The following is a 7,499-nucleotide window of genomic DNA, read 5'->3' as shown; positions in this document are numbered from 1 at the left end:
CCCCAGATGGTGCACATCTCACTCACTATGTATGTATATACCCGCCCCCCTCCCCCCTCCCCCCTGCCCAATACCCTATTACTGTAGCACCTATGTGTCCACTTAGGTGCTACTCAGTTAATACCAGTTTGCTGGAGAATATATCTGGTGCTTGCTTTTCCATTCTTGGGATACTTCACTTAGTAGTATGGGTTCCAGCTCTAACCAGGAAAATATAAGATGTGCTATATCACCATTGTTTCTTAGAGCTGAATAGTACTCTATGGTATACATATGCCACATTTTATTAATCCACTCATGTATTTACGGGCACTTGGGTTGTTTCCACAGCTTTGCAACTGTGAATTGTGCTACTATAAACATTCGAGTGCAGATGTATTTTTTGTAGAGTGTCTTTTGTTTTTTTGGGTAGATGCCCAGTAATTGGATTGCTGGATCAAATGGTAGATTCACTTGTATCGCTTTAAGGTATCTCCATATTGCTTTCCACAGAGGTTGAACTAGTTTGCAGTCCCACCAGCAGTGTAGGAGTGTTCCTCTCTCTCACCACGCCAGCATTTATTGTTTGGAGATTTTTTGATAAAGGCCATTCTCACTGGGGTTAAGTGATATCTCATTGTGGTTTTGATTTGCATTTCCCTGATGATTAGAGATGTTGAGAATTTCTTCATATGTTTGTTGGCCATTCTTCTGTCTTCTTTAGAAAATTTTCTGTTCAAGTCCTTTGCCCACTTTTTAATGGGGTTATTTGATTTTTTCTTCCTGATTTTCGTGAGTTCTAAGTATATTCTAGTTATCAGTCCCTTATCGGATGCATAGGATGCAAAAATTTTCTCCCATTCTGTAGGTTGTCTGTTTACTTTCATGACTATTTCTTTGGCTGTGCAGAAGCTTTGTAGTTTGATCATGTCCCATTTATTTATTTTTGTTGCTGCTGTGATTGCCTTTGGGGACTTCTTCATAAACTCTTTGCCCAGGCCGATGTCTAGGAGAGTGTTTCCAACCTTTTCCTCTAGAGTTCTAATAGTTTCATATCTTAGGTTTAAGTCTGTTATCCAGCGTGAGTTGGTTTTTGTGAGAGGTGAAAGGTGTGGGTCCTGTTTTAGCCTTCTACAGGTGGCTATCCAGTTTTCCCAGCACCATTTATTGAAGAGGGATTCTTTTCCCCATCGTATGTTTTTGTCTGCTTTGTCAAAGATTAGATGGCTATATGAGGATGGTTTTATATCAGGATTCTCACATCTGTTCCACTGGTCAATATTCCTGTTTTTGTGCCAATGCCATATTGTTTTAATTACTACAGCTTTGTAGTATAGTTTGATATCTGGCTTATTAATGCCTCCCATTTTGTTTTTGTTGCCTAGAATTGCTCTTGATATTCGGGGTCTTCTTTGGTTCCATACGAAGCGTAAAATTATTTTTTCTATATCTGTGAAGAATGCTGATGGGATTTTAATAGGTATTGCATTGAATCTGTAGATCAGTTTGGGTAGTATAGACATTTTGATGATATTGAGTCTGCTGATCCATGAGCATGGTATGGATTTCCATCTGTTTACATCCTCTGCTATTTCCTTCCTCAGTGTTTCATAGTTCTCCCTATAGAGGTCTTTTACGTCCTTGGTTAAGTAAATTCCTAGGTACTTTAATTTCTTTGTTGCTATTGTGAAGGGAATTGAGTCTTTGATTTGGTTCTCAATTAGATTATTGTTGGCGTATATGAATGCCTCTGATTTCTGTGTATTGATTTTGTATCCTGAGACTTTACTAAATTCATTGATCAGTTCCAGGAGTTTCTTGGTTGAATCCTTGGGGTTTTCTAGATACAATATCATATCATCAGCAAACAGTGAAAGTTTGATCTTTTCTGCCCCTATTTGGATACCTTTGATTCCATTTTCCTGTCTGATTGCTGTAGCCAAGACTTCCAGCACTATGTTGAACAGAAGTGGAGATAGTGGGCAGCCTTGTCTGGTTCCAGTTCTAAGTGGGAATGATTTCAATTTTTCCCCATTTAGTATGAAAGCAATTTATATTTATTAAGTGGTTATTAATCGTATAACAAATATACTTAACCTATGCACTATGTGCTAGCCAGAGTTTGTATACATTATCTTTTGACATATATTATTTTATTTGTGTTTCTTGAGGTGGCTTAATTTAGGACATTGATTAAGAGCTTAAGTCATCAATGTACCACATTAAGGAGGAGGAAATACAGAGTATACATAAAGGGATGTAGAGTTCCTGCACAGAAGATGGAAGGAAGGATTGGAGGAACAGTCAAGTACCCCTGAGCCCTGTTATGCTAGGCAATTCCTAGGTCTGTATAAAATTTTATGAACCCAGAGGTATAGTATAGTTACTGGCTCTCATATGCAGTGCAGTTCCATCTTGATTCCTAGTATTTTGGTCGGAGAGTAAGAAGCAGCTCTCCACTCTGCTTCAGCTTATTGCCAATGGTCTAAAGGCAAGTATCCTGAGATTTTTATCTAGTCCTCTTTACTTATTGCTTAAAACCTATCAACTAGGGGGCTAGACAGAAAGAAGGTAAGCCTTATTGCATGTATTAACAGTAGACAAGCTAACAGGCTTGAATAAATTTATAATTATAATTGAAATTAGCTATAATAATTGTATAGCTTTTACAACTATACCAGTAGGGGAGGGCTTCTGATCAAATGACTTATTTTAAAAACAAATGAGTAGATCTTAAGTATTCTTACCACAAAACAACACCAAAACAAGATAACTATGTGATGTGATCAATTTATTAATTAGCTTGATTACAATAATGATTCCATAATATATACATGTGTCGAAATATCACATTGTACAACTTCAATATATGCACTTTGCCAATTAAACACCTAAGCAAAGCTGAAGTTTACTAACTCATTTAAATTTAAGGAAAATTACAATTGTACAAGAAAAATACAATGAAAATTTATTTCATAAGTGAAGATAACAATGAATCCAGTTTGGGTTTATAATTGATTCACATTTGAAAATCATCCATTAAATTATTTCGTTAAACATTTTTGAGTATTTTGTCTGTATCAAGGACTGTTCTGAGATTTCAAAGATAAATATTTGCCTTCCAACAATAATTATAATAATTTATAATATTATTAAGCATATACTGTCTTCATGACACTTTACATGTTTCCTGATCCTTTAAAACAATCCTTCACTGTGGGTTTTATTATTCTCTATTTATAGATAATGTCTCAGTTTCAGAGAAATTTCCTAAGTGGTCCACATTTATAGGGCTAATAAATGGCAATTCGGAGAAAAATCCTACTCGTCCTGACTCTGAAGCATTGTTTATTTTGCCATTCTGACTTTGTGAATTAAGTTCCCAATTCTGACATTGTTTCTTGGATTAAAAAAATAAAAAGAACTTTCAATTAACACTTATATGACATATCAGTAGGATGACCACATAAATTATCTTCCAGACCAGGATGGTTTTAAGAGTGAAAAGAAGCTATTAAAATTTACCCCATAGCAGCAGATGTAACCAGTGTCATATAGTCACCTTTTGTATTTTAGTTCCAGGCAGAAAATAGATGACAAATTGGGAAAATTTTAACTGAAAAGAATTCAACAAAATAATAAAGTATAGAAATGTTGGTAGTATGCGACATCTGATAAGAAATATCAAGACCATGGATTAACAACAGCAGGATTGAGGAAGTAAGAAGCAGAGAAGTGCTAGGTACAACTCTATAAAAACTGTAAAAGAAGGGATGCCTTTCAGAATTGTAGATGTGAAGGAAGGCAGTCACTTCCAGGGCTGGGGTTAGGGACAGAGAGAGTCCCAAGTTTCTCCCTGTTTCCACTGTCCAGTCTTCTACTGGTGTCTCTTGTTGATTGAGTCCAACCAGAATCCAGCAGGCAAACATTCTGATGCACTCTATGGAAGTCATCTGCCTGATATCTAGAGTAAGGCAGAAAATGGGGAAGAATGGATTTAAGAGAATAAACAGAATAACCAGTTTTGGAGGGCTTCTGATCATATGACCTATTTTAAAAACAAGTGAGTCAATCTGAAGTATTCTTACTACAAAACAGCAACAACGACAACAGTGAAAGTATGTGAGAATGTTTACACTTTTTATTTGTCAATTAAACCTCAGTAAGAAGGGGCCAAAATGGCAGACTAGAAGCAGCCACACATGCCACTCTCAAGGAGAAGATCAAAAGTTTCTACTAGATGCCCACCTATGGATGTACCCTCTTGGAGAGAGCATTGTAAATCATCAGAGATGTGACTGGAGATATTCAAAGTAAAGGAAGAGGGAACAGGGAGGTCCACTTGCCAAGATCAGAAAATATCTAGAGGAGGCACACACAAATAGAGAAAGGACAAAGGAGAGAAACCTGAGATTCCATGATCCCCTCATGGACACTACAACTCGAGCTGTGAAGGGCCCCCCCCCCCACCACCATAGGCCTCCATACTGATCAGGGAACTGCTTGGAGACTGTGCATTAAGGTTGCACTGGACAATAGGCTCAGCAGGGACCCAACTGTCTTCTGTTCCATGGTCACTGCAACTGATACTATTTTAAGATCTCAGATCCAGAGCACTCAGTTTACACAGGGATTGATTTCATTGGAACTGCTTCCACATCATCTCTGCCAGGCCAGAGAGTAAGCAGGGAGAGCAGATACTTTCACATTCCCCATGATTCAGAGCCAAGTGCCACCTCCTGCTGGTGAATTTGAATAGATAGATCCCATGGTAACAACCTCAGCAGGATCTGCATGGGGAAAGAGCCACATCTGTCCAGCAGCTGGCCCATGTGGGTGTAACACACCCCTGTGGCCCCATACACCACTTGGGGGGGCATGTTTCCATGGCCCCACATGACACCATGCCTAAGGTCCAGTACTATACCACAGACCCACTAGGCATGAGCTACTCCCTGCCATATCCCACCATAACACCTGCACTAGGTGGGGCAAATGCCCATGGCCCTTACACTCACATCCACCATCGCGATAGCCTTGTACAGAAGCCACTTCACCACCACAGGGAGACCCAGGCAGAGCAATCACCAGCAATGATTGCTTCCATGGAGAGGGACTCACACAGTCCCCTGCCCAGGTTTCCAACAGTGGCCTATGTACCAACCCATCATTCTTCACAAAGATCCTCCAGCACCAGCTTGAAGTGTGACAACCACAAGGGAATGGGACAGTGGAGAACACCAATGTAACAGGTTCTAATTGCATCCACCCGTCTCCTACCAAATCAATTTTCTAGAATAGGACACAAATGTACCATCTAGGGATCTCACCTTCTTCTCACTAAGTAGGAGAGATCCTAGCAAAGAACAGGTGCACCACAAACCTACCTGCCATGAACTGAGAGAAGAGGTTTCAGATGACAAGAAACCAGTAAAAGAACTCTGACAACATGAAAAGACAAGCTAATTCAACACCCCCAAAGGATCAGAATAGACCTATAGAAACACAGTATACAATGGAACCATGTAACAAAAATATTTTCAGTCTCTTAATATTTTGAAATTATAAAAAAACTACTTCAATAAGATTGGAAGTAAAAACCCAGAAAAGAAGTTCAGAGGGAAAAAAAAAACCAACAACTAAAATAAATTTAAATATTTGAATGTCTCTGGTCTTGCTGAACAATGGGACTCAGCATGTCGATATTCTTACTGCTTGTCCTACTCTGAATTTGAGTTCCAGTACTGACAAATGATCTTGAAATAAACCCTGCCTTCAAATTCTGATACTTATTTGTTTGCTTTGTTTTTGTTTGTTTTAGGGGGCCAATTTTCTTGGTAGTCTGTCTAGTAACCAAGTCTTTCTAAGAGGTAACATCCTTAGTGACAAAAAACAAATAGGAAACCTAAAGTCCTACAAACCTGGGTTTAATTCTGAGTTCTTCCCCAAATTTATGACTATGAATATTATCTTCTCTGAGTCTCAGTTTTCTCTTCATCATATAGGGGCAATAATACAGACCTCAAGAAGAAATGTACTTGGCAGGTGCCTGGCATATTGCCAGAGGTCAAGAAATGGTAGTTATTTTTATTACTACTAATATGGTTAGTACAATATAATAATATTTAATTATTATAGAGAGAGGGGAATATTAAACTTTTCCAGTGTGTTGTCCACCTGGAAGTTTGCTAATTATACCATAATGTTGTCTTCTACTTTGTTGAGATCTTTAATTTGACTTCTCTGCCCCTCTAGAATGGCTCAGTTTATGTGATCTTTTCCTCCTTCCATTAAGAATTAGGTCATTCCTCGATGTATAGCATCCACTAAGAAGAAACAAGAGTAGAAATTATGGTGACAATATAATAGTGTCCAAAATAGGTAAAATCATGGGTTTATTCAATCCAATAATTTCTTGTTATATCTATAGCAATTTATGATTAGCTTAAAATTCTCTTTCAATGCCAGGTCTTAGCTTTTGAATATCTGTAGGGTTCATTTTTTTTTTTTTTTTTTTTTGAGACGGAGTCTCGCTTTGCTGCTCAGGCTATAGTGAGTGCCGTGCATCAGCCTAGCTCACAGCAACCTCAAACTTCTGGGCTCTAGCTATCCTGCTGCCTCAGCCTCCCAAGTAGCTGGGACTACAGGTGTGTGCCAATATGCCCGGCTAATTTTTTCTATATATATTAGTTGGCCAATTAATTTCTTTCTATTTATAGTAGAGACAGGGTCTCGCTCTTGCTCAGGCTGGTTTCGAACTCCTGACCTCGAGCAATCCGCCTACCTCGGCCTCCCAGAGTGCTAGGATTACAGGCGCTAGCCACCGCGCCCAGCCTGTAGGGTTCATTTGATATATTTCTTTATTCAAGCTGAAGTTCAAGAAAAGTGTTTTTCTAATCCATTCAGAGTTATCCACTTGTATAGTTAGACCACAAACAAGGAGGTTGAGTAAACACTTTTGGCTGTCACTCAGTTATGGCTATAATGTCAATATGTATTCACTGTATATACATTAAGCCTTTTATGGATAAGCTGATAAATTTTTCAAAGATGTTTTCTCTCTTTCATTCTCTCATATTTGAAAATGATAAACAGGATCCCAGAGATGCATTTTGATCTATCTGTGGAACTCAGGATTTATTAATTCAACAGAGTCACAAAAAGAATAAAACACATTTTCTTGTCAGTTTGCAGCGTTACTATGTTGTTTGATATTTATTTTTTATGTCCATCTTCATAGTATTTCTTCTCCAAATTCTTAACATCAATTGTTTCAACATCCAGCTCCCAAAAACTATATCTGTTAAAAGCATTGGCAAATAAAACCTCTAAAGCCATGACATTAACTGGCAAGCAGATGTGCTTGTAATAATAATTTTTAAACTAACCATAGCTTCCAAAAGCTGGTGATTTTCAGTTATTCCTCATGTCTTTCTGTCCTTTTTCTTACAGTGCATTTTCAAGTGGAGATTTGGTTAATCTTATGACTGTAGATAACCTCTAGGTGTGCTTTAAGAAAT

The sequence above is a fragment of the Microcebus murinus genome, chromosome X, assembly GCF_040939455.1.
Source record: "Microcebus murinus isolate Inina chromosome X, M.murinus_Inina_mat1.0, whole genome shotgun sequence".
Taxonomy (NCBI): domain Eukaryota; kingdom Metazoa; phylum Chordata; class Mammalia; order Primates; family Cheirogaleidae; genus Microcebus; species Microcebus murinus.
The sequence above is the reverse complement of the archived record's forward strand: the minus strand, read 5'-3'. Positions refer to the sequence as shown.